The 24642-nt window shown below is 39.4% G+C and overlaps 1 long non-coding RNA gene across 1 annotated transcript; it reads left to right on the top strand.

Moving 5' to 3' along the window:
- The first annotated feature begins 242 nt into the window (after positions 1-242).
- On the top strand, positions 243-10129 carry LOC141370004 (uncharacterized). Its single transcript, XR_012373646.1, has 3 exons — positions 243-353; positions 5184-5296; positions 8374-10129. It is a non-coding gene; the product is annotated as an uncharacterized lncRNA (long non-coding RNA).
- Positions 10130-24642: the final 14513 nt, after the last annotated feature.

Consider the following 24642-nt stretch of genomic DNA (forward strand, 5'->3'; position numbering starts at 1 on the left):
AAAACATGAGGTCAAATAATTTTTAACAACACTGGAGAAATACTTAGGATACAATGCTAAGAGACAAGCGGGCTGTTAAATTTATATAATCCATTCTGTAAATATATATTCTATAAATAATATATAGAAATGCATTGAAAAATACTGAAAGAGAATGCACTAAAATTTAATAGTGATTATACCTGGGTGATTTTAAATTTTCTTCACTATACCTTCCCTCAATTTACCCAAACTTTTAGCAAGAAGAATATATGAAAATGACACAGCTGGAAGATGTGGAAAGATGGCTACAAAATCTGTGCTGCAACATGAAGATTGTGTGTGATGCATGGAAAAAGAAGACAAAATCAGAGGTACCTTCCGTATCCTGGACTGAATGCCCTCCCTCCCCCCGCCCTGGTGTGGCAGTATTTGGAGGTGGGGACTCTCCGGGAGGAATTAAGCTAAATGAGGACATAAAGGTGGGGGCTTCATCTGATAGGATTAGCGTTCTTACAAGAAGAGACCGCAGAGATCTCGCTCTCTCTCTCGTTCCCTGAGCACACCCCGACGAAAGGAAGGCAGCCCGGAAAAGAGGTTTCACTAGAAACCGATTCCACCAGCATCTTGATCTTGGACTTCTCGTTTCCAGAATTGTGAGAAATAAATGTCTGTTGTTTAAGCCGCCCAGGCTATGGTATTTTGCTAGAGCAGACTCATACAGTAGGTTAAAAAAAAAAAAAAAAAAAAAACAGTCTTTTTAAAATGGAAGTAAATGCTCCAAACAGTAGTATCTGCTGGAATACCTCCCTCTCCTGTTTCTAAACACAACAGGAAGACAGTGGGTTATCTGGTGATGAACTGTGGGTCACGGGGACAAGTCCTAATGCCTCTGGCAGAGCCCAAGCTCAAGGTGGGCCACGAGCGTGTGGCCTCCCTACTCCAGAACTCTTGCCTTCAGTGTTGGTGCCTGATTTTAAAAGGTCAGTGGCCCAGAAACCCATTCAGAAGAGATGAACTTCTGGGAAGTTCTTCCAGAAGGCTCTTCCAGAAACAATGTCTAGGCTGGTGAGATGGAGAAGGAAAAGTGCCTTCAAGTACTAACACCCAACACCTTTGTTACTTCCCTTCTGCCTTTCAGATTCGCATAGCAACTCCCTTAAAACAACAGATAGGCATTTTAGTGATTACATATCAGACTTTCTTTATCCTGCTCCATTCTAAGTTAAAGAACAGAGGGTTTCATTTCCATTTTTGTAAAGGGAGGGAGTAAAAGAGCAACGGTGTCACACATAATCTTCTTATCTGGCAGAACACGTAAGTCAGAGCAGATGGAGAGGCCCCAGTGAGCAAGCAAGAGGGCGTGGCAAGGAAGGAAGATGGCGGACGTTTGCACACTCGGGAGCGGGCGGCGCACCACGTCATCGACATTAATGCGCTCTTCCTAAAAATCTCAAGACTTTTTCATTAAGTGGGTAAAATTCAAATAATGTAATCTGTGCTTTTGCAAATTAGCCACAAACCATCTAGTTTCTCACCAATTACTTGATATTTTTATCTACCTCTAAATGTTACTGACCTAAAAAAAAAACATCTGATCAAAGGCTGTAAAAATTCTAACCCCTGCAGCAATTATTAAATTGGTCCACTCTGTGTCCTATGCTGACAAACTGTTATACTCTAGGGCCTGACGACCTACAAGTGTCTCAATTAGACGCATGGATGTAGCAGCAGTGTTTTAAAGTTGTCTACACTTGACTTCATTCCTTTAAAACAATAACTAACCTGCCCAGCCTCCTAAAGTCTCCACAAACCTAATAAATAGAGATGTCTTTCCTTTTATATCCTAGAGCAGATGTGAGGGCGACCGTACCTCCTGGGTAGTCACATAAAATGAGGATAAGCACCTCTGCGAAGTAAATCTCCCTCTTATAACCAGCTTCTTACATCTGGCTTCTCCTTGTTGTGAAGATCCCTGCATCTACATAGAATCTTCTTATCTCTCCCACCCCTTCATCCACATCAGCCCTAGTGGGCCCTTGTTGTCTAGAACCTTGCCAGTTGAGTTACAAAGGGCTTGATCATGGATGCCAAACTCTGCTGAGTAGCAATTAAAACCCCTGACATCTCTTGGGCCGTGAAATTAACCGCTTGAGGGAACAATGGAAATAGAATGTCATGGCAATGTAATTGGGTATTTAGGAAAGTTTATTCCTGTCTTGGAGAAGTTACGTGATTGATATGTCTAAACGTTACCTTTCACAAAAGATTATAGATCTCCCGACATTAAAGATGACTTACGCATTACTGCTGCACATACTACAGTGCCAAGCACTGTGTAGGACACAGCATAAATGCTCATAAGGAGTTAGGTTGAAAATTATTTATACTATATTACTATTTTTAAGGATATTTTTTGTTTATTTATTTGGGGGGGAGGGAGAGAGGGAGAGAGAGAATATGACTGTGGGGGAGGGAGAGGGACAAGCAGATTCTGCTGAGCTTGGAGCCTGACGTGGGGCTTGATCCCACAACCCTGAGATCAGGACCCAAGCCAAAATCAAGAGTCGGACGCCCAACTGACTGAGCCAGCCAGGCATCCCACCATGTTACTATTTTTGTCCAGTGAATGCCATGAACACAGGAAACTAGTTGTTTTGGGACAATGCAGATTCATTTCTTGTTTACCTAGTGTGTGTCTCTTATTAGAACAATGTGCTTGTGTGCGTGTGAGCATGTGTGCACGTGTGCACATGCCTACACATGCACAGGTGAGGTAAACTCTCTCTCAGCTTACGTGACAACAGAAGCAGCCTAATATCTAGCTTTCCTGAGAGCCTGTATCTGGAACAGTCAGCTGCAAACTGCTTCAGTAACCACTGAGAGGCCATTTTTCTTAAACAAAAGTTCAACCATTTGCCTAAATATTTATGGAGTTTCTTCCTTGTGCGTAGTGAGATCTGGTTCCCCATACCTGAAACAGTTCTTTGTGCTTCTAATAGCTTCCATCCCACCATACAGGCTCTATGAAAAGCCCACAAGGCCCACCTTTGGAACCATACGGATCTGAATCTGTCCAGAATACAGCTGAATGGCTCTTAAGTCCCTTTGGGCTGGTTCTGAGTCTCTCTCTTACTACCTTTTCTTCCACCTCCTTTAGACCCACACTTTTTAAAAAAAATTTTTTATTGTTATGTTAATCACCATACATTACATCATTAGTTTTTGATGTAGTGTTCCATGATTCATTGTTTGTGCATAACACCCAGTGCTCCACGCAGAACGTGCCCTCTTTAATACCCATCACCAGGCTAACCCATCCCCCCACCCCCCTCCCCTCTAGAACCCTCAGTTTGTTTTTCAGAGTCCATAGTCTCTCATGGTTCATCTCCCCCTCCGATATCCCCCCTTCATTCTTCCCCTCCTGCTATCTTTTTTCTTCTTAACATATATTGCATTATTTGTTTCAGATGTACAGATCTGTGATTCAACAGTCTTGCACAATTCACAGCGCTCACCATAGCACATACCCTCCCCAATGTCTATCACCCAGCTACCCCATCCCTCCCACCCCCCCACCACTGCAGCAACCCTCAGTTTGTTTCCTGAGATTAAGAATTCCCCATATCAGTGAGGTTTCAGAATACATGACTTTCTTCGATTGACGTATTTCACTCAGCATAACACTGTCCAGTTCCATCCACGTTGTTGCAAATGGCGAGAGCTCATTCCTTTTGATGGCTGCATAATATTCCATTGTGTGTATATGTGTGTGTGTGTGTGTGTGTGTGTGTGTGTGTGTATATATATATATATATATATATATACCACATCTTCTTTATCCATCATCTGTCGATGGACATCTTGGCTCTTTCCACAGTTTGGCTATTGTGGACATTGTTGCAATAAAAATCGGGGTGCACGTACCCCTTTGGATCCCTACATTTGTATCTTTGTGGTAAATACCCAGTAGTTCAACTGCTGGATCGTATGGTAGCTCTATTTTCAACTTTTTGAGGAAGCTCCATACTGTTTTCCAGAGTGGCTGCACCAGCTTGCATTCCCACCAACAGTGTAGGACGGTTCCCCTTTCTCCGCATCCCCGCCAACATCTGTCGTTTCCTGACTTACTAATTTTCGCCATTCTGACTGATGTGAGGTAATACCTCATTGAGGTTTTGATTTGGATTTCCCTGATGCCGAGCAATGTTGAGCCCTTTTTCATGTGTCTGTTGGCCATTTGGATGTCTTTTTTGGAAAAATGTCTGTTCATGTCTTCTGCCCATTTCTTGACTAGATTATTTGTTCTTTGGGTGTTGAGTTTGATAAATTCTTTATAGATTTTGGATACTAGCCCTTCTCCCATTCTGTCGGTTGTCTTTTGGTTTTGTGGACTGTTTCTTTTGCTGTGCAAAAGCTTTTTAGCTTGATGAAATCCCAATAGTTCATTTTTGCCCTTGCTTCCCTTGCCTTTGGCCATGTTTCTAGGAAGAAGTTGCTGCGGCTGAGGTCGAAGAGGTTGCTGCCTGGGTTCTCCTTTAGGATGTTGATGGACTCCTGTCTCACGTTTAGGTCTTTCAACCATTTGGAGTCTATTTTTGTGTGTGGTGTAAGGAAATGGTCCGGTTTCATTCTTCTGCATGTGGCTGTCCAATTTTCCCAACACCATTTGTTGAACAGACTCTCTTTTTTCCACTGGACATTCTTTCCTGCTTTGTTGAAGATTAGCTGACCGTAGAGTTGAGGGTCCATTTCTGGGCTCTCTATTCTGTTCCACTGATCTATGTGTCCTTTAGACCCATACTTTGTTTGCACTACCTGTTTGGTACATGACTGACACTTATGTTTGGACATTGTCTCTCAGAAGAACGCTTCTCACCTACTACCATCAGCTCACGGTCTCAGAACCCCTGACCAAATAAGAGCCCCAACCCTCCCATGTGCTCAGTGGGAAAGATCAGCCAGCTGGAATGTATTTTAAACTCGTGTCGCATACCCACAAATAAAGATGGGCTTCCCACAGCAGTGAAACCTAATCATGAAAGATCTGTTGCATCCTCAAAGCACAACTCTTCTTTAATTCTTTGAGGCTTGTAGAATTGCAGAGAAGGGTACCCATGAGGACTTGGTCTACAAGCAAAAAGAGAAGTGAACATTTTGTTCTCTATGTGCCCTGTTTGACCAGTGATGTCTTCCAATTACAGTAGGAATGGAAAAACCCACCTGAAAGCAAGTAGGAACAAAGCCATTTCTTTAATATTTCTGGCAGTTGAGGAAGTCAAGCCTCGACTCTCAAGCTGGAGTGTCCTGAGCACTTGTAAGTACATCCTTCACCTTGTTTTAAAGGTTCTTAGAGGGTTATTCTTTCTCTCCTGCTACTTCCCTTTGTCTTGCCTGCTGCTCAACTACATGGCCCCTTTCTGGCAAATAAATGATAAATCACTGGAGATAGAGTTTATAAGGAATAAGTTTTCATGTGGATTAAAGGAAATAGTTACGTGAAAAACACTGAGCATGTTATTTGGCACACAGTAAGTACTCAATAAATGCAATTTGTTCATTTATATATGTTCCTACCATGGTTCTGGAGAGGATTTAAGGCAGTTTACAAAAATAATGCCAAAGAGTCTATGATATAACCTATGATTCTGGGCTCCAGAATAAATATATGGAGAACATTCTCCCTGAATTTTTCTCATATCTTACCACGCAGCCCTACTGGCTTCTGCTCATCAGTATGTCTTGCACAGCATTTTCTATTTAAGTTAATACACATGTCTCTAAAAGTCTGGCCTTCAGAGAAGCAGTCTGCATACTGCAAAACCTCTCCATTGGATCTGCCGCCGTTCTTGGGGTTTTGGTCCTCAGAGATAATTAACACCACTGCGGTGTAGGCAGAATCAATAAAAGATGGAAGATCATCAAAAGGCTACCTGTGTTCAATTAGACAGCACATGCCTTGACAGAATATCCATATTGAGACAACACAGGCAGTTCAACAGAGAACCCGACCAGAAGTAGGAAGCAGATCTTCCGTGCATCCGAGCCAGGGAACTGCATCGCGGTCCCCGGAGGGGGACGGCTACCTAGTGCCTTGTGAGGAGATGCCAATGACATCTTTATTTTTGTCATGATAAAAATACCATATTTTTATTAGAATAAATTACTGAAGTGTATTGAGTAGAAAGTGAAATTCCTCCTTCACCTCCCCACCTCTCCCCCTCCCAGCTCATGTCCTCCCTCCAGAGGGTACCTGTTAACAGCTGAAGATGTGTCCATTCTGATCTTTTCCTATCCATTTAAAAATCATAGAATACACAATACTGTTTAAAAATATATAAATAGGATGTTATAGAAGTATATATTTCTACCACTTGCTTTTTTCATTTAAAAATATATCATGGAAATCTTTCCTTGATGTTATGGTTGGATCTACTTTTTAAAAAAGAGATGTATTCCAAGTATAGCTATACAATGATTTATTTAACCATTTTCCTACCTATAAACAATTAGGTTGTGTCCAATATTTTGCTATGCAAAAAATGCTATAATAAACAGCCTTGGATCCATATCACTCTGCATAGGTATATACCGAACGGCTTGGTCAGAGGGGCTGTACATTTTTTAAAAAGATTTTATTCATTTATTTGAGAGAGAGAGAGAGAGCTGGGGGGAGGGGCAGAGGGAGAAGCAGACTCCCTGCTGAGTAGGGAGCCCGACGACGCAGGACTCCATCCCAGGACCCTGGGATCATCACCTGAACTGAAGGCAGACGCTTAACCGACTGAGCCACCCAGGCGCCTAGGGCTATACATTTTATTAATATTTTATAGGTACTACCAAACTACCTTTATATACATATATATATACTCTAACAAGTTATATAAGAAATTACTTGTTTCCCAAATCCTTACCAACAGGAAATATGATTGATCCTTAAACATTTTGTCATTCTTGTAGGCAGAGAAAGCTAACTCATTGTTCAAATGCCACCTTTCAGTGCCATATTCTGACATTTGCCTGACTAGAGCATGCTTCCGGAAGTAACAACATGATAAGAATGGGGGTGGCAGTGGTGGTTCCAGATTTTATATCTAGGAAAATCCCGAAGCCAGTGGGGTGTTGGCTAGGAGACTGCATTGGAGCTGTGTTTGCCTTGGAAGCCAGTTTTTCTTTATATCCTATGTTATGTTACTTGCTTTCTGGGACAGTGACGAAGATCATGGAATGGTTGAAATTTCCCCCAGTTCCTTCTCCTCAGTTTATGCAGACATGGAAGTTTTGGGAAGGAGGCTGCCACCACCCAGTCAGTCTTAAACAGAGACGTTCTTGGTGGTGAAAAGAATGTTATATTCACATTGACTTCCATTTATACCACAGCAATTTCCATTTCTTGGGTAAAAAAAAGTAAGACTGACAAATAAAATGCCCAAGTATCCTGTTTTTCATTTTACTTCCTAGCTTGGCTGCCTGGAGATAGTTAGTGCTGAAATATTTTCATATCAATTAACTTAGTTTCTATGGGAAATGGAATTTTGCATTTAGAGAAAAAACTGTAGAATATGTTATCTCAGTACAGGCTGGTGAAAATTACAGTTCCTAAAAGGAACTTTGGAGTTTAATGTGGCATTAACTATATTTAGTTCTGAGCAGAGATAACCACTGGAGGGGCCTACTTCCCTATCAGTTTGAGAAATTACCATTGAACCAAATGATTTGGGGAGAATCAGAAAGAGGGCAGCTGGGGTTTCCCTCACTGTGAAATCAAAACACCTCCCAAGTACTTCTTCTTTTAATCCTGAACACAAACTTCATTCTAATTACACTACCAGCAATAGCTGAACAGTGTGAGATCCACTATGAAATGAATATTACTAATGTAAAAAAACCCCCAGCATATCCATCTTTTAAAAATTTAGCATCTTAATGTGATCCATGACTTAGTCACCTTTTGTACTGCTTTCTGTTTGATTATAATTTTATCTATTAATCATGTTAATCCAATAGACTCTGCCTTAATCAAATGTGAGTCAATTACCCAGTTCTTCAAATTATATTTTGTAATGAAAGACATTTTTTAAAATTGAATGCCAATTAGGGCCAAGCCAAACTTGTTCATAAAGTTTGGGTTAACGCAGAACAGTATGAGCCCTTGACTAGACCTGTAATTCCAGCTCCTGATGCGGGCGTGCTGTGTGCTTTTAGACACAGCCATTAACCTCTCTGTAATTCCCTGTTTTCCACCTGTGAAATGAGGATAATGAAACTTCTGGCTTGGGAAATGATTCTATGACTCTTAGTTGAAAAATGCAGCTAGAATACCAATTTTTTTTTAAAAGCCTTATGTAATTTTGCTCTTAATTTCTTACCATAATTGTTTTTGTTTTTCCTTAGCACCAAACTGCTTTTTGACATCATTAGAGAACTGCACCTAATTCTGCTGAGAGGGAAGGGTCTCTGGAGAGCAGATTCCTGACCAGGGATGATTAAGGAGAGTGACGAGGATACTCTGTCCACCGGCCCCCTGGAACTCCGTGCTGGCAAAGGCTGTAATGCTGCTTCCTAGGTCAGCAGAACAGAGCCCCGCCATCCATCAAGGAGGCCTGCTACAGACTCGGAAATGGGGAGTCGGGGCAAGAGTGCAGAGAGGACTAGTTCATGCGTTAAGGGGCTCCACGGATGCGTTTCTGGGGTCCTTGTGCTCCACCAATACTGGGTACAAAGTAGCATGTGCACATTTCTCCAGAACGGGAGTCCAGAGTTATTATGAATTTTCAGTAAGATTCTAAATGGAGCCTACAAGTCATAGCTTTAGGATCACACTATGAGGTCAGGGGCCTAAACCTGGGGCTGGGACTGATCCAGGGGCTCATCTCCACCTGCTTAATGGGAGAAGAAAGAGATCTCATCAGCAGACAAGTGTTTCTCCTTCCATTCCGCAAAGCTGGCTGCCATTACACTGTCTGAAATTAGGGATCTGGACTTCTCGGGAAGAGGGCTCTTTCATAGTTGTTGAAGTTTAGGGAGGTAATGATAGTTATTTCATTCCCTTTCTTTTCGGTTCCAAGTACCCTACTCCTCTGGTATTTTGCTCTGTCGTTCAGTTGAAATCACGTTAGTGTATTACAGGCTGATCCAGCTGAGCACATTCTGCAGAGAAATGACAAGGAGCCTGGTGGTGGTAAAAAGCTCTCCCTAACGCCAGGTAGCAGCATGGTGCATTAATGCTTCTTGAAGGACAGCTAGAGACCTGCTGTCAGTTTCTAAGTGCTGTGTCACCATGGTTCCAAGGAAAATTGTTTGTGTTAATTATCACCAAGGAGGGGCTACCTGGGCAGAGAGCTTCTGGTCCATAAAGTGGCCTGGGAAGCTGGCTGGGTAAACTGAGATGTTCTGACCCTTCTGCTAATAAGCTTTTGAAGCCATTCCTCTTGAATGGAAGCTCCACATTTCCAAGGGGCTCAAGGCCACTTGGAGCTAACCACTCTACAGGAGCAACGATTTCTAAGTTGTAATGCTACTGTTAAAAAGTTTGTGAGCAAAACTTGCCATGTGCATATGATCAGAGGGAAGCCCTTTTGCATTCCAACCTGTGTGATCATTTGAAAATCTCTGTTTCCATCAGGCCCTTGTGCTGATGGCTGCTATAGGGATGCAGGGTTACTCACAGCCAGTGGGCAGCGTGAAACTCAATAGTGGGCAAACATCTAGTGTTCTGTAATGTTCTAATTATCTTGTTGACTCTGAATGTCTGGATTCTGGGTTCTGACTCTCCTCCCCTCTAGCCCCCAGCAAAGATGCTGATGAACATCTTGTGGGAGAAAAAGGAAAGGCCCTACTATGCTTCAGTTAGATAGATGAAACTTTCTCCCTCCAAATTTATGACTCTCTTAGATTTTTAACAGTGGAACTATTAGGTCAAATAAAGTGAGTTATTTTGAGGCTTTTGAGAGCTAGGTTGGTTCCAAAGTACTGCGTCAGTTATGGAATTTATTTCTGGTTATATGTTCTCCTTCAAGAATTGTCTTTTAGGTATTTTTTTCATTTACCATACCAGTTTTAGTTTTTATCTCATCTATTTGTGTGAACTCTGTACACACTAAAGATGATAGCTGACTGCAATATTTGCTGCAGATATTGTCCTAAGGCTATTGGGAATTTTCTTGGCATACAGAACTTTTTGCTTTTATGAAATAAAGCCTGTCCTTTCTTTTCTGACTTCCTTGGAAAGGAAGTTTTTCAGAGTCCATCATCTCTCATGGTTCGTCTCCCCCTCCGACTTACTCCACTTCATTCTTCCCCTCCTGCTATCTTCTTCTTCTTCTTTTTTTTCTTCACATATATTGCATTATTTGTTTCAGATAACTTCAGTTGTTCTTACAATTTTGCCAACTGTCAGCGATACAAAAAACTATAGTTTTACACCAAATTTTCTAGTTGGTTGTGTGAAGGTGTAATTTTCAAAGTGGGAAGATGGAAACACAAGTACAGTTTGTAGGCTTGATTCATAATCTCTAAGCATTTAGATATGGAAACGTAGACATCTCAGTTTTACTCTTAACCCCAGCCACCAAACACGTTAGGGGCAGGCAGATTTGCCTAAATTTTCAAGGGGTCTGAAGTGGTCAAGTTAGTGGCATTTCCTGGGTCAAAGATTAAATTATATAGGGTTTTAAAAAAGTGTCTATTACATGAATTGTGAAAATTATACATGTCAAAACTTTCACTAGGATACAGCAAAAGTGGTATTTTATACATTTAAGTGCTTACACTAGAAAAGAATAAAAGATAAAAATTAACAAATGGTGTCCAACTAAAAAGCTTTTAAAAGGTAGAAGAGAATAAACTTAAAAATGTAAAGGGAAGGATATAACAAAGGTCAAAACAGTAACCAATGAAAAAGTAAACAAATGATAGAATAAAAGAAAGTTGCTTCTCTTAAAAGACAAATTAAATAGAGAAATTTTTGGTAATAATGATCAAGAAAAGAAAAGAGAGGATCACCATAAAGAAGAGAAGGGAAACATAACTATACACACAGTTGAAATTTAAACATGTAATTAAGGAATACAATGAACAATTTTATGTCAATTGAACTAAACAATTAGATGCAATAGACAAATTCCTGGGAAAGTATGACTTTGCAAAACTGATTCATTAAGAAATAGCTTGCACTGTCCCTTAATCATAAAAGAAACAAAAACATTTATTAAAAATCTTCCCATAAAGAAAACACGAGTTGCGTTCTAATGGACCAAACTAATATTCAACAAACTGCTCTAGAAAATCCAGAAAGAGGAAACACTTCCCAACTAGTTTTATAAGGCTTATATCTCTTTATACCAAAACCAGGCAAGGACAGATGGAGAATGGAAGATTACAGGATTTTTATGGAATTTCAAGTCCAGACATTGTCTTCAAGAGATTTGACATATATTTAGTTAAATATTTTTTAAATTGGCTGTTTAATTTAAAAATTTTAACTTGAATTCATCCAGAGTTGACTTAGATATGCGATGTGAGATGAACACATACACACACATACACACATTTCCCGAAGAGCTAACCTACAGTTCTCTCACTATATAGTAAATAATCTTTTCCCTTTAGTAAAAGTGAGATTTTATCACCAGGAATTTTTACTACTAGGTATTTTTAACATATGCTAACTCAGTTACTTGGGGTTTATGCCTGGTAAACACTGATAGAAAACAGATTTTGATGTTGCTACACACACACACACACACACACACACACACACACACAAAGTGAGAGAGAAGCAGGCAATCATTCAAGTTAAATTTAGTTTTAAAATTAGCCTGCTTTATTTGAAGAGCTTGTGTCAATACCTTACTATCCACCTATCTTTTTAATGACCTCAGTGACAGTTTAATTACCATGGACAATTAAAACAGTTAGTATTATTTTGAGTTTTTTATGTTATAGTATATTATTTCACATTAAATGTTAAATACCTATCAGTTTTCATTTCCTGTTAATAAATTCCCACATTCATCAACCTCAAATATTATAACATTTTCGAACACACACACACAGAGGGAGGGAGGGAGGGAAAAGAGAGGGAGGGAGCCCAAGCAAACTGCTTCAGGCCTTTGCAGGAAAATTACCAGGCAGCTGGTATCTTGTTAGTTTGGGGTTCTGATTGATGACAGACAACATAATAAATAATCTATTTACTAACTCTTAACAACTAAATAATGCACTTATTTTTCACCATAACTGAATTGTCAATACTGTATTGACAAAGTGTCACAGGGCTGGGGTTAAACTGACCTCATGTCACCATTTTTCTTCCTACAGCATCAGTGAAGACCCCAGTAAAGACCTTATTACTCTGATTAATGGAAGGCACTAAAGGTTACCAGTGAACTTGGTTGTATTTATTTATTTACACTTAATTCACTGGTAAGGGGTGGATGGATGGGAATTCACCCGGTAATGGAAAACACAGTGATTTTTTTCTTCCCTCTCACACTGTCTACATAAATGGCTGCTTTTGCGTTGTGCGGGGTGCTTACTGGTGCAGGCAGCTTCTGATGCCCATTCCAAATGGCAAGAGTAGAGTGCTCGAGGCACAGAAATGGAATCTTCCCAGGGCTGAGCATGGAGTGTTTGCTCCATAAACATTTGCTGATTTGGCTCGGAGACCACAGACCCCGCAAAGTGGATGGCAGCACAGAATAACCTTCTATGACTTTGAAGAAAGCAACCACTTAGCATCTCTATGCCTTCCAAATACAATTTTCAATACCAGTAAAAAGAAATTCTTTAGTCTTCATATAGGCAGCATCAAGGTGTCTGCTAACTTTCACCTCCTCCACAACTCCTTTAGTTTGGGTCCTATCGTGGGTGATGCCGTTGAAGTCATCTCCCTGTCTCTAATATAACCCTCCCTTGGCTTTCACAAGACACCTAGAATCACACCACGGGGCCATCACTCACACATCTTCTTCCTCTAACCCCACACAGGCCCACTTCCTCCCTAAACGCAAGAACTCAATAGTGCTCTGCCCTCTAGTACTTCGGCTCCTGATTCAGTTCTTACTTCTCTGATCAGTTTGTATCTTCAAAGCTTTGTCTCCTAATTAGACTGTAAATTCTTTTGGTATGAGTTCTTATCATATTTTTAACCTAGCAATTCTTAGGCTCGGAATAGTTGTTTATCTGAAATGGAGTAAAACTTGCAAGTGAGTACAAATTTAACTTGAAGTCATGTATGTGTGTGTATGAAAGAGGGAGAGAGAGATTTTCTTATTTATTCACCCATGTGTGCCACTTAGAAATATACATCCTCTTGCTGATAGCACTGCAGCAGAAAAACAAGTCATAAGAATGACAAGCTCTTTGAAGCACTTTAGAAATAATCACTTATCAAACTAGTTCAATTACATTTCACATTACTGATTAAGAGGAATCTAGACCTTTGTATGAACAAAAATTTGGTTGCTGAGGTGGGATTTTATAGCTGTATCACTATAAATTTATATCCACCATATAAAAATTGTCAGTGTATATAATTAACTGCCAAAATATTCCCTAGGGTTAACTGTCAACTGAATTAACTAAGAAATACAGTTAGGTTTTAATAAGCCATTCTAAGGCCTGTAGAATTAGGTGAAGAAATCAGGGTGATAATTTCATATAAAAAAAAAAGCCTCTTCTCAACTTTCAGGTTCACAGGAGATTCTAAATACATAACTATATACTTCCCAGTGAAATCCCCCTCCCTCCCTCCATTCTTTCCTCCTTCCCTTCCTCTATTCCTTCCTTTCTTTTTGTACCTTTGCAACTTATGTTTTAACAGTAAAAGTGAACACTTCTAGACAAGAATATTTGTCAAAGAGAGATTGGCAGCTATTCCAAAGCCTAAATTTTATCATTCCCAAATTTTCAATATTATTTTTTATATGTTTATTAGAAAAATTTCTCAGCTATCTGTGATTTGAGTTTTTAATTATTTTAAAAACAATCTTATTCAAATTATTATGAGTTCATAAATTTGTGAAAACAATTGGTTGTGGTCAGATGACAAACTCAAAATGTTTATACATCTTTTGAAATCTTTGAGTGTGCTAATCTATTCACACACACACACATTCTGATTATAGTAATAAAACAATAAAATACCACACACTTGGCTGTGCCTAAGCTACATTTAGAAGTGATAAAAGTTTCAATTATTTGATTGCATTCATCTGGCCGTGAAGCATCAGAATAAATTATGGAAGAGGCGGTTTATTTCAAAAGAATGAAGCTATTCTGACATTTTAACTGATGATTATTTGATGTACTCTCAAATTGTAATTGACTTGATACCAAGTCACTGGCCATCTGAACCCTGAAAGAGTTGAAAATAAGATGTTTAAGGTAACAAAGATTATTAGACTATTTTCCAGCTCTCATTCTGAAATCTTTTTTGGTTTCAGTTACCTGCCTTGAATGCGCACATTGATCTAATAAACTGAAGAATGAATAAAGCTCCTCTTCTTTTTGTGCTGTGGAGCCAATATAACAGAGTTTGAAAAGATTACCTCGAGTATTTGAAGAAACTGACATCTCTCTCTGCTTTTATCTCATTAAAAAAAAAAAAAAAAAAAGGAGGGGCGGCTGGGTGGTGCAGTTGGTTAAGCGTCCCACTCTTGATTTTAGCTCAGGTCACGATCTCAGGGTCGTGAGATCCAGCCCTGTGTTGGGCTTTGCACTCAGTGGGGAGTCTGCTTGAGAGTCTCTCTCTCCCTCTCCCTCTGCCCCTCCTCCCTTCCCTTCTTTCTCTAAAATAAATAAATAAATAAATAAGGGAATTCAGGATTAACGTGTTTTGATAAGGAGAGTCTTGTGACATGGCAACTTCTTAAACACTGGACCTTGTTTTTAATATGGGTCCATACTCTGCCAAGGGACATTATCACTCCCTAAATCTCAGGCAGTGGTTGAGGACTCCAGTGACCAGGGTGTGACATTCTGCTATGTGACCTTAAACCAGTCACTTAACCTCTGTGGGCCTCATTTTCCATATTTATAAATAGGAAGTAATCATATTCCACTCAATGGGTTATTTGGAGGATCCAATGAACTAATGCATGTGAAAATGCTTTACAAAATATTATACTATCAAACTGCAAAACTATCAAAGGTGTGTTATCATTATTATGTTTCCATCAGGTATTATTCCTCAACACATACTGCCCACAGAGTGTGTGATAGCTACTTAGGCTTATAGAAGAGGAACATGCTACTTCTCTCTGGACCAACAGCTTTACATATCTACTTTTATAATAGCATTTGATACACATGATTTTCTTGACTTCAGTGTTCTTGAAGCTTTTTTGGTCAGTTATAAATAAAAATATGGAGGAAGCATGCAACCTAATACATTTGTATGTTTTACATGATTTAATACATTAGGGACCTTAAGAAAACATATTCAAGTAACAGTAATTTTAAAAGGATGGAAGAGACTTCGTGTGTGTGTATGGAAATTATTCAATTATTCTATTATTCAATAGAAAAAGACATGCTCCATTTCTAACAAAACTAAGAAATAGCTAGAACCCCAAACTACAAAATAAGTGGGGGAAGGGTTGCTGAAAGGAGTGGAGATTATTTAGGAATACATTAAGAGAGAGAACACTGCAGCACAGATCTTGGAAAAAGAAAAAAAACCCACCCTCCTGAAAGGTGGAGGTTTACCCTGAGGTGCAAAACCTAGTATCTTATATGCAACTGCAGAAACAGAGTGCATATGCTGGCAGGAGGAGCACCTTTTACCTGGTTTTATTCCAAGAAGAAGAAAAAAGTGAGGCTAAGAGAGAAATTGCAGAGACAAGTCATATTTGTAGGAAGCAGTCTATCTCTGCCAGAGGGGGAAAAAGTAACTTTGCTTTGGAAAAACCTCATAGCTGCTAAACCCCACTGACTTAAGAAAAACAAACTTACACACAAAACATAAAAAAAAAGTTCTAGTTAGCTTTGGCCCTTCTCCAGCGTGAACATTTGCAAAATAGTTGGTTGAGGAAACACCCATATTGTAAGATGAAAGGTCAAAAAGAAATAATCAGAGGATTAACAGAAGCACAGGGAAAAAATGAAAGGAGCAGAAGATATTGCCACAGGATAGATGAAAAGTATGAGCAAACTTTTCACCAAAAATTTAAAAAGCCTGGTGAAGCAATTGTTCTACGAAGGAAGAACACAAATCAGAGATGCAAGAACTCAGAGCGAGACAACAGAGGCAGAGCTTAGGAGAAAGGTTGAAGGAAAAAAAAATCACAGAAATTAAAGTGAAATGGGAAGAAGTACCAGGGAGGCTAGACACTGCTAAAAACACAGTGGGGAACAGAGGCTCGGAAAGGAAGGTGGGGGGAGAGGGAGGGAGGGAGGGAGGGAGGGAGGCAGGCGAATGAGTAAAACCGAAGAAAGAGTTAAAGGATAAAAAGGAAAAGATATAGAGAGTTGGCAAAGGGGAGCGGGGGTCAACACACGCATAACTGGGTTGGCTGAAGAAGAAAGCACTGAATTATAACAAATACTTAAAATATAATTTAAGAAAATTTACCTGAAATAAAATAAGTTTGTATCCACATAAGAAAGGACACACCATATTCCGGGGAAAACGGACTCTGACATATCCGAGTGAAGTTACTGGGCTTCAAGACAACAACACAACAAGAACATTCCTTGGACAGCCAGGCAAAGAGCCATTTATAAAAGGAAAAAGGTGTGCTGGCCTCCAACTTCACAGCAGCATGCGATGCTACACTGTCTTCTAAGTCAGCGGAGTGAAACCTCTGGTAGCCTCCAGGAAAGAATTTGTAACCTAAGGAGGTTATTTGGGTATAAGGACAACAGGCAAACACTTTTGAACACACAAGGATTCAGAGACTAGTATTCCCATTAGTCCCTCTGGAGGAATGGCTTCGAGGACAAACTTTAGCCAATTAAGATATAACAGAAAAGGGACCAACATGAGCACTGAATGTATTAGCACTAAAATAAATGTGTGGTTCAGATTACAGAGCAGAATGTAAATATTTTGTGCCCTAAAAATGCAGACATGATATAAGTAATACAAGTTGGGAAGATAAGGGCAGGAAAAGCTGGAAAATAAAGGCTATGCAGATTCATACACAAAAAACCTGTGAGGTGGTTAAAGGATATTGACAAATCAATATAGGCAAGAGTAGATCTAATCGTAGAAAACAGGAAAAACATGAAGAAAGATGAAATAATTCATAAAAATTGGGTGATGGAAAAGAGAATGGGGAAGAAAGGAATATATGCAATTCTTTATGCTCTGAATAAGTCATGTATCATGCCTAAAGAAATTTGAGGATTCATTATCATATAAACTTAAAATTTAGGGGTACCTGGGTGGCACAGTCAGTTACTCATCCAGACTCTTGGTTTCAGCTTGGGTCATAATCTCAGGGTCATGGGATTGAGCCCTGCATCAGGTTCCACACTCAGTGGGGAGTCTGCTGGGGACTCTTTCTCTCTCTCCCTCTGCCCTTCCCACCCCATGCACACTCTCGCTCTAAAATAAATAAGTAAAATCTTTTTTAAAAACCTTAAAATTTAAGGGTAACCACTTGTAAAAAATATAAAACTTCCTATTTATCATGCAAAAATGAGGAAATAGGTAAGGGAATAAAATATATGTTGGAAGATTTTCACAAAACTATAAAATAGAAAACACAATATAAAAAATATGACAGAAGTAAAACAAAACTTATCTGTCACACCAGTCAGTATAAATGGACTCATTTCACCTAGTAAAAGAAAACAACTTGGAGAATGTATCACAAAGCAAACCTAAATTTTATGTCATACATAAGAGACACCTCCACAGCAAAGGGATTCAGAGAGTTTGAAAACAAAGGAGGAGTAAAAGCTACTAGGCAAAGGCACATACACAAACAAGTTAACCATCTTAATGTCAGACAAGATTGAAGATAGGATGAAGAACATTAAAGAAGTCAAAAATGGGTTTCTTATTTTGTTAGCCTATAAATGTAACCTGATACCAGTAAATATACCAATTGAGTTTACCTTGAAAGGCGACAAACTGACACATTGTTGTAGAAATTAATTAGCAAGTTTAGCCAGGGAAAATCCAAAAAAGTAGAGTAAGAAGAAGGAACTAGCCCAAAGAAATAAGAAAATGTCTCATAATATTCTAATGGATTATACAATGAATCACATAAATAGAAAGAAATGGCACAGAATTGAAGGTCCAGAAATTGATATACAGTTGGGTTTGTAGGCATTATAGAATCAAATCTAGCATATGATAAAAAATGCCATCTCAAATCAGTGTGGAAAAGAGAGCTTACTCAGTAAATGGCAGGGGAATAACCAAGTTGTCATAGGAAACAAAGTTTGATCTATACCTTACACTTACATTAGAATAAATTCAAAAGTCATCAAATATGTAAATATAAAAAATAAAGGCTTAAGGGTTCTAGAACAAGAAAATTATTTTGTAATCTAATAGCACCTGAGAAGGTGCAAGATATTACTCTTAAGAGCAATGTAAAACAAAATAATATTGAAATATTTTTTCTATAATTTGGCAAAGATCAGAAAGCTCAGTGGGGCGCCTGGGTGGTAAGGTGGGTTAAGCATCTGACTCTTGGTTTTGGTTCAGGTCGTGATCTCAGGGTTGTGAGACTGAGCTCCTCGGTAGGCTCCACACTCAGGGCAGAATCTGCTTAGATTCTCTCTCCTTCTGCCCCTCCCCCCCCTCTCTCTCTCTCTCTCTCTCTCTCTCAAATAAATAAATCTTTAAAAAAAAAAAGCTCAATAACCTACTGTGTTGATGAAGCTGAAGGGAAAGAGGTTTTCTCTTACTTTGCTAGTAGGAGTATAATCTCTCTTGTGGGAAATTCATCAAAATCCATATACCTTTCACCCAGCAATTCTATTTCTAATAACTTTTTGTTTTACATATTTATTCACACACATGTGAAATGACCTAGGGCATTTCAATATCTTTGTATCTTGTTTGTAATAGCAAAGGACAGAAACAATCCAAAAGTCCATCAGCAGCAGACTGGTTAAATTTGTTATGGTGCATCCAGTGTGTATTTTGGAATGATTTCCAATGACATTAAGTAGAAAAGTAAGGTGCAGGTAATATATGTATTATGTTACTATTAGAATATAAGGAGGGGCAAAAAATATGACTGTTTGCTTGCATATGGATAAGATATTTCTGAAAAGAGTTTTCAATGATGGGATAAAAATAAATACATATTGCATTTTAAGATTTTCTTCCCAAACCCAAGGAGCTGTCAAGGGCATTGAACTTTGGATACTACTGCTTCAGGTCTGCACTGTTCAATACAGTAGCCACTAGCCACATGTGGTTTACTGAGCATATGAGATGTTACTAATCCAAATTGAGATATAAAATATACACTGGATGTTGAAGACTTAGAACAAGAAAGAGAGAATGTAAAAATATCTCAATAATTTTTATATCAATGACATATTTTGGATATATTGGTTTAAATAAGATATATTATTAAAATTAATTTCACTTATTTACTTTTACTCTTTAAATGTAGCTACTAGAAAAAGATTTTTTTATTTTATTATGTTAATCACCATACATTACATCATTAGTTTTTGATGTAGTGTTCCATGATTCACTGTTTGCGTATAACACTCAGTGCTGGGGGGGTGGAGCAAGATGGCGGAGGAGTAGGAGACCTGGATTTCGTCTGGTCTCAGGAATTCAGCTGAATAGGGATCAAACCATTCTGAACACCTAGGAACTCAACAGGAGATCGGAGATAAGAAGAGTAACAACTCTCTGAACAGAAAAGCGACCACTTTCTGGAAGGTAGGACGTGCGGAGAAGTGAATCCGAGGCGATATTCGGGAGGACAGACGGCGGGGGAGGGGGCCTCCGGCGGCCGCTTCTGGCAAGTGCTAGAGCCGCGGAGCACAAAATCGGAACTTTTAGAAGTCGGCTTCGCTGAGGGACGTCGCTCCAGTGGCTAAGCGGGGGTGGAACCCTTGTGGGACAGTGTGGTCTCAGGACCCTCGGGGTCACAGAAAGACCAGGGGTGCCTGAGTGTGGCAGAGCTCCCAGGTATCGGAGCGGAGAAGCCGGCTGCAGAGACGGAGCCGAGGCGCGGGCTCTCAGCTCGGGGTTGCCATAAACTGTGATCCGCGGCCCAGTCGGGCCACTGCTCCTCCAGCAGGGACCCAACAAGCAGCAGAGCTGGGGAGACTCCCCTTCCTCCCCTGGGAGGAGCGGCGCGGGAGCGCACCGTAGGGGTTTGCAGGGTTTGGAGACTCCACACGGGGTCGGGTGCCAGAGATAGAAACACTCGGTCACAGGCCGGGTGAGCACAGAGTGCGGCCGGAGACCGGGGAGACGGGAGTGACTGACTGCTTTTCTCCGGGGGCGCACTGAGGAGTGGGGCCCCGAGTTCTCGGCTCCTCTGGGCAGAGATTGGGAGGCCACCATTTTCACCCTTATCCTCCAAAGCTGTACGGAAAGCTTGCAGGGAACAAAAGCTCCTGAGAGCAAACCCGAGCAGATTGCTTAGCCCAGACCGGCAAGGGCGGGGCAATTCCGCCTCCGGCAAAGACATTTGGGAACCACGGCAACAGGCCCCTCCCCAGGAAGGTCAGCAGGAAGAGTCAGCCAAGACCAGTTTACCGATCAATGAGAACGGCAGAACTCCAGCACTAGGGGAATACTGCACATAGAATTCATGGCTTTTCCCCCATGATTCATTAGTCTTTCAAAGTTAATTTTTAAACTTTTCTTTTTTTCTTTTTTTTTTAGTTGAATTTTTCTTCTTTCCTTTTTCAACCAACATCTTAATTCCTTTTTTAAAATATTTTTTAATTTTCATTTTTACAGTCATATTCTATCCCTTCATTGTACTTGACCTTATTTTTGTATACATATAAGTTCTCCTTTCTTTAAAATTTTGGAATATAGTTTCTTCTAATAAACCAAAATATACCCTAAATCTAGTGTATGACGTTGTCCTAGTCTCCCATCTGATCACATTCTTTTTTTTTCATTCTTTTTTCACCAACTTATCAATTCCTTTTTTAAAATCTTTTTTAATTTTCATCTTTACAGTAATATTCCATCCCTTCATTGTATTTACCCTTATTTTTGTATATATATAAGTTTTTCTTTAAAATTTTGGAAGGCAATTTCTTCTAACAGACCAAAATACACCCGAAATCTAATGTATGGCTCTGTTCTATTCACCAGCCTGATCATATTCTTTTTTTTTTTTCCCTTTGTCTTCCCCCCAGTTTTGGGTCTCTTCTGATTTGATCAGTGTATATTTTTCTGGGGTTGTTGTTACCCTTTAAGCATTTTGTTCTATCATTCATCTATTCTCCTCTGGACAAAATGACAAGATGGAAAAACTCACCTCAAAAAAAAAGAACAAGAGGGAGTACCGACCTAATCAATACAGATATTAGTAAGATGTCAGAACTAGAGTTTAGAATGACGATTATAAAGATACTAGCTGGGCTTGAAAAAAGCATTGAAGATACTAGAGAATCCCTTTCTGGAGAAATAAAAGAACTAAAATCTAACCAAGTTGAAATCAAAAAGGCTATTAATGAAGGTACAATAAAAAATGGAGGCTCTAACTACTAGGATAAATGAGGCAGAAGAGAGAATTAGTGATATAGAAGACCAAATGATGGAGAATAAAGAAGCTGAGAAAAGGAGAGATAAACAACTACTGGATCACGAGGGCAGAATTCAAGAGACAAGTGATACCATAAAGCAAAACAACATTAGAATAATTGGGATCCCAGAAGAAGAAGAAAATGAGAGAGGGGCAGAAGGTATATTGGAGCAAACTGTAGCAGAGAACTTCCCTACATTGGGGAAGGAAACAGGCATCAAAATCCAGGAGGCACAGAGAACCCCCTCAAAATCAATAAAAATAGGTCACCCTGACATCTAATAGTAAAACTTCCAAGTCTCAGAGACAAAGAGAAAATCCTGAAAGCAGCTTGGGACAAGAGGTCTGTAACCAATGGTAGAAACATTAGATTGGCAGCAGACCTATCCACAGAGACCTGGCAGGCCAGAAAGGACTGGTATGATATATTCAGAGCACTAAATGAGAAAAACATGCAGCCAAGAATACTATATCCAGCTAGGCTGTCATTGAAAATAGAAGGAGAGATAAAAAGCTTCCAGGACAAACAAAAACTAAAAGAATTTGCGAACACCAAACCAGTCCTACAAGAAATACTGAAAGGGGTCCTCTAAGCAAAGAGAGAGCCTAAAAGCAACATAGACCAGAAAGGAACACAGACAATATACAGTAACAGTCACCTTACAGGCAATATAATGGCACTAAGTTCATATCTTTCAAGAGTTACCCTGAATGTAAATGGGCTCAATGCCCCAATCAAAAGACACGGGCTATCAGATTGGATAAAAAAAAAACAAGACCCATCGATATGCTGTCTGCAAGAGACTCATTTTAGACCCAAAGACACCTCCAGATTGAAAGTGAGGGAGTAGAAAACCATTTACCATGCTAATGGACACCAAAAGAAACCTGGGGTGGCAATCTTTATATCAGACAAATTAGATTTTAAAGCAAAGACTGTAATAAGAGATGAGGAAGGACACTACATCATACTTAAAGGGTCTATCCAACAAGAAGATCTAACAATTTTAAATATCTATGCCCCTAACATGAGAGCAGCCAATTATATAAGCCAATTAATAATAAAATCAAAGAAACACATTGACAATAATACAATAATAGTACGGGACTTTAACACCCCCCCCTCACTGAAATGGACCGATCATCTAAGCAAAAGATCAACAAGGAAATAAAGGCTTTAAATGACACACTGGACCAGATGGACTTCACAGATATATTCAGAACATTCCATCCCAAAGCAACAGAATACACATTCTTCTCTAGGGCCCATGGAACATTCTCCAGAACAGATCACATCCTGGGTCACAAATCAGGTCTTAACCGGTACCAAAAATTGGGATCATTCCCTGCATATTTTCGGACCACAGTGCTTTGAAACTAGAACTCAATCACAAGAGGAAAGTTGGAAAGAACTCGAAAACATGGAGGCTAAAGAGCATCCTACCAAAGAATGAATGGGTCAAGCAGGAAATTAAAGAAGAATTAAAAAAAATTCATGGAAACAAATGAAAATGAAAACACAACTGTTCAAAATCTTTGGGATGCAGCAAAGGCGGTCCTAAGAGGAAAGTATATAGCAATACAAGCCTTTCTCAAGAAACAAGAAAGGTCTCAAATACACAACCTAATCTTACACCTAAAGGAGCTGGAGAAAGAATGGCAAATAAAGCCTAAACCCAGCAGGAGAAGAGAAATAATAAAGATCAGAGCAGAAACCAACGAACTAGAAACCAAAAGAACAGTAGAACAGATCAACAAAACAAGGAGCCGCTTCTCTGAAAGAATTAACAAGATTGCTAAACCCCTGGCCAGACTTACCAAAAGGAAAGAGAAAGGACCCAGATAAATAAAATCATGAATGAAAGAGGAGAGATCACAACCAACACCAAAGAAATACAAACAATTATAAGAACACATTATGAGCAACTATATGCCAGCAAATTAGATAATTTAGAGGAAATGGATGCATTCGTAGAATATATAAACTACCAAAACTGAACCAGGAAGAAATAGAAAACCTGACAGACCCATAACCACTAAGGAAATTGAAGTAGTAATCAAAAATCTCCCAACAAACAAGAGCCCAGGGCTAGATGGCTTCCCAGGGGAATTCTACCAAATATTTAAAGAAGAATTAATACCTATTCTCCTGAAACTGTTCCAAAAAATAGAAATGGAAGGAAAACTTCCAAACTTGTTTTATGAGGCCAGCATTACCTTGATCCCCAAATCAGACAAAGACCCCATCAAAAAGGAGAATTACAGACCAATCTCTCTGATGAGCATGGATGCAAAAATTCTCACCAAAATACTAGCCAATAGGATCCAACAGTACATTAAAAGGATTATTCACCACGACCAAGTGGGATTTATTCCTGGGCTGCAAGGTTGGTTCAACATCCACAAATCAATCAATGTGATACAGTACATTAATAAAAGAAAGAACAAGAACCATATGATCTCTCAGTAGATGCAGAAAATGCATTTGACAAAGTACAGCATTCTTTCTTGATTAAAACTCTTCACAGTGTAGGGATAGAGGGCACATACCTCAATATCATAAAAGCCATCTATGAAAAACCCACAGCGAATATCATACTCAATGGGGAAAAACTGAGAGCTTTTTCCCTAAGGTCAGGAACACGGCAGGGATGTCCACTATCACCACTGCTATTCAACGTAGTACTAGAAGTCCTAGCCTCAGCAATCAGACAACAAAAAGAAAAGGCATCCAAGTCAGCAAAGAAGAAGTCAAAAATCTCACTTTTTGCAGATGATATGATATTTTATGTGGAAAACCCAAAAGACTCCACCCCCAAAACTGCCAGAACTCATACAGGAATTCAGTAAAGTGGCAGGATATAAAATCAATGCACAGAAATCAGCTGCATTTCTATACACCAACAACAAGGCAGAAGAAAGAGAAATTAAGGAGTCGATCCCATTTACAACTGCACCCAAA

The sequence above is a fragment of the Callorhinus ursinus genome, unplaced genomic scaffold (assembly GCF_003265705.2).
Source record: "Callorhinus ursinus isolate GAN/ISIS: 27379988/994484 unplaced genomic scaffold, GSC_fseal_2.0 scaffold25, whole genome shotgun sequence".
In the NCBI taxonomy this organism is placed as follows: domain Eukaryota; kingdom Metazoa; phylum Chordata; class Mammalia; order Carnivora; family Otariidae; genus Callorhinus; species Callorhinus ursinus.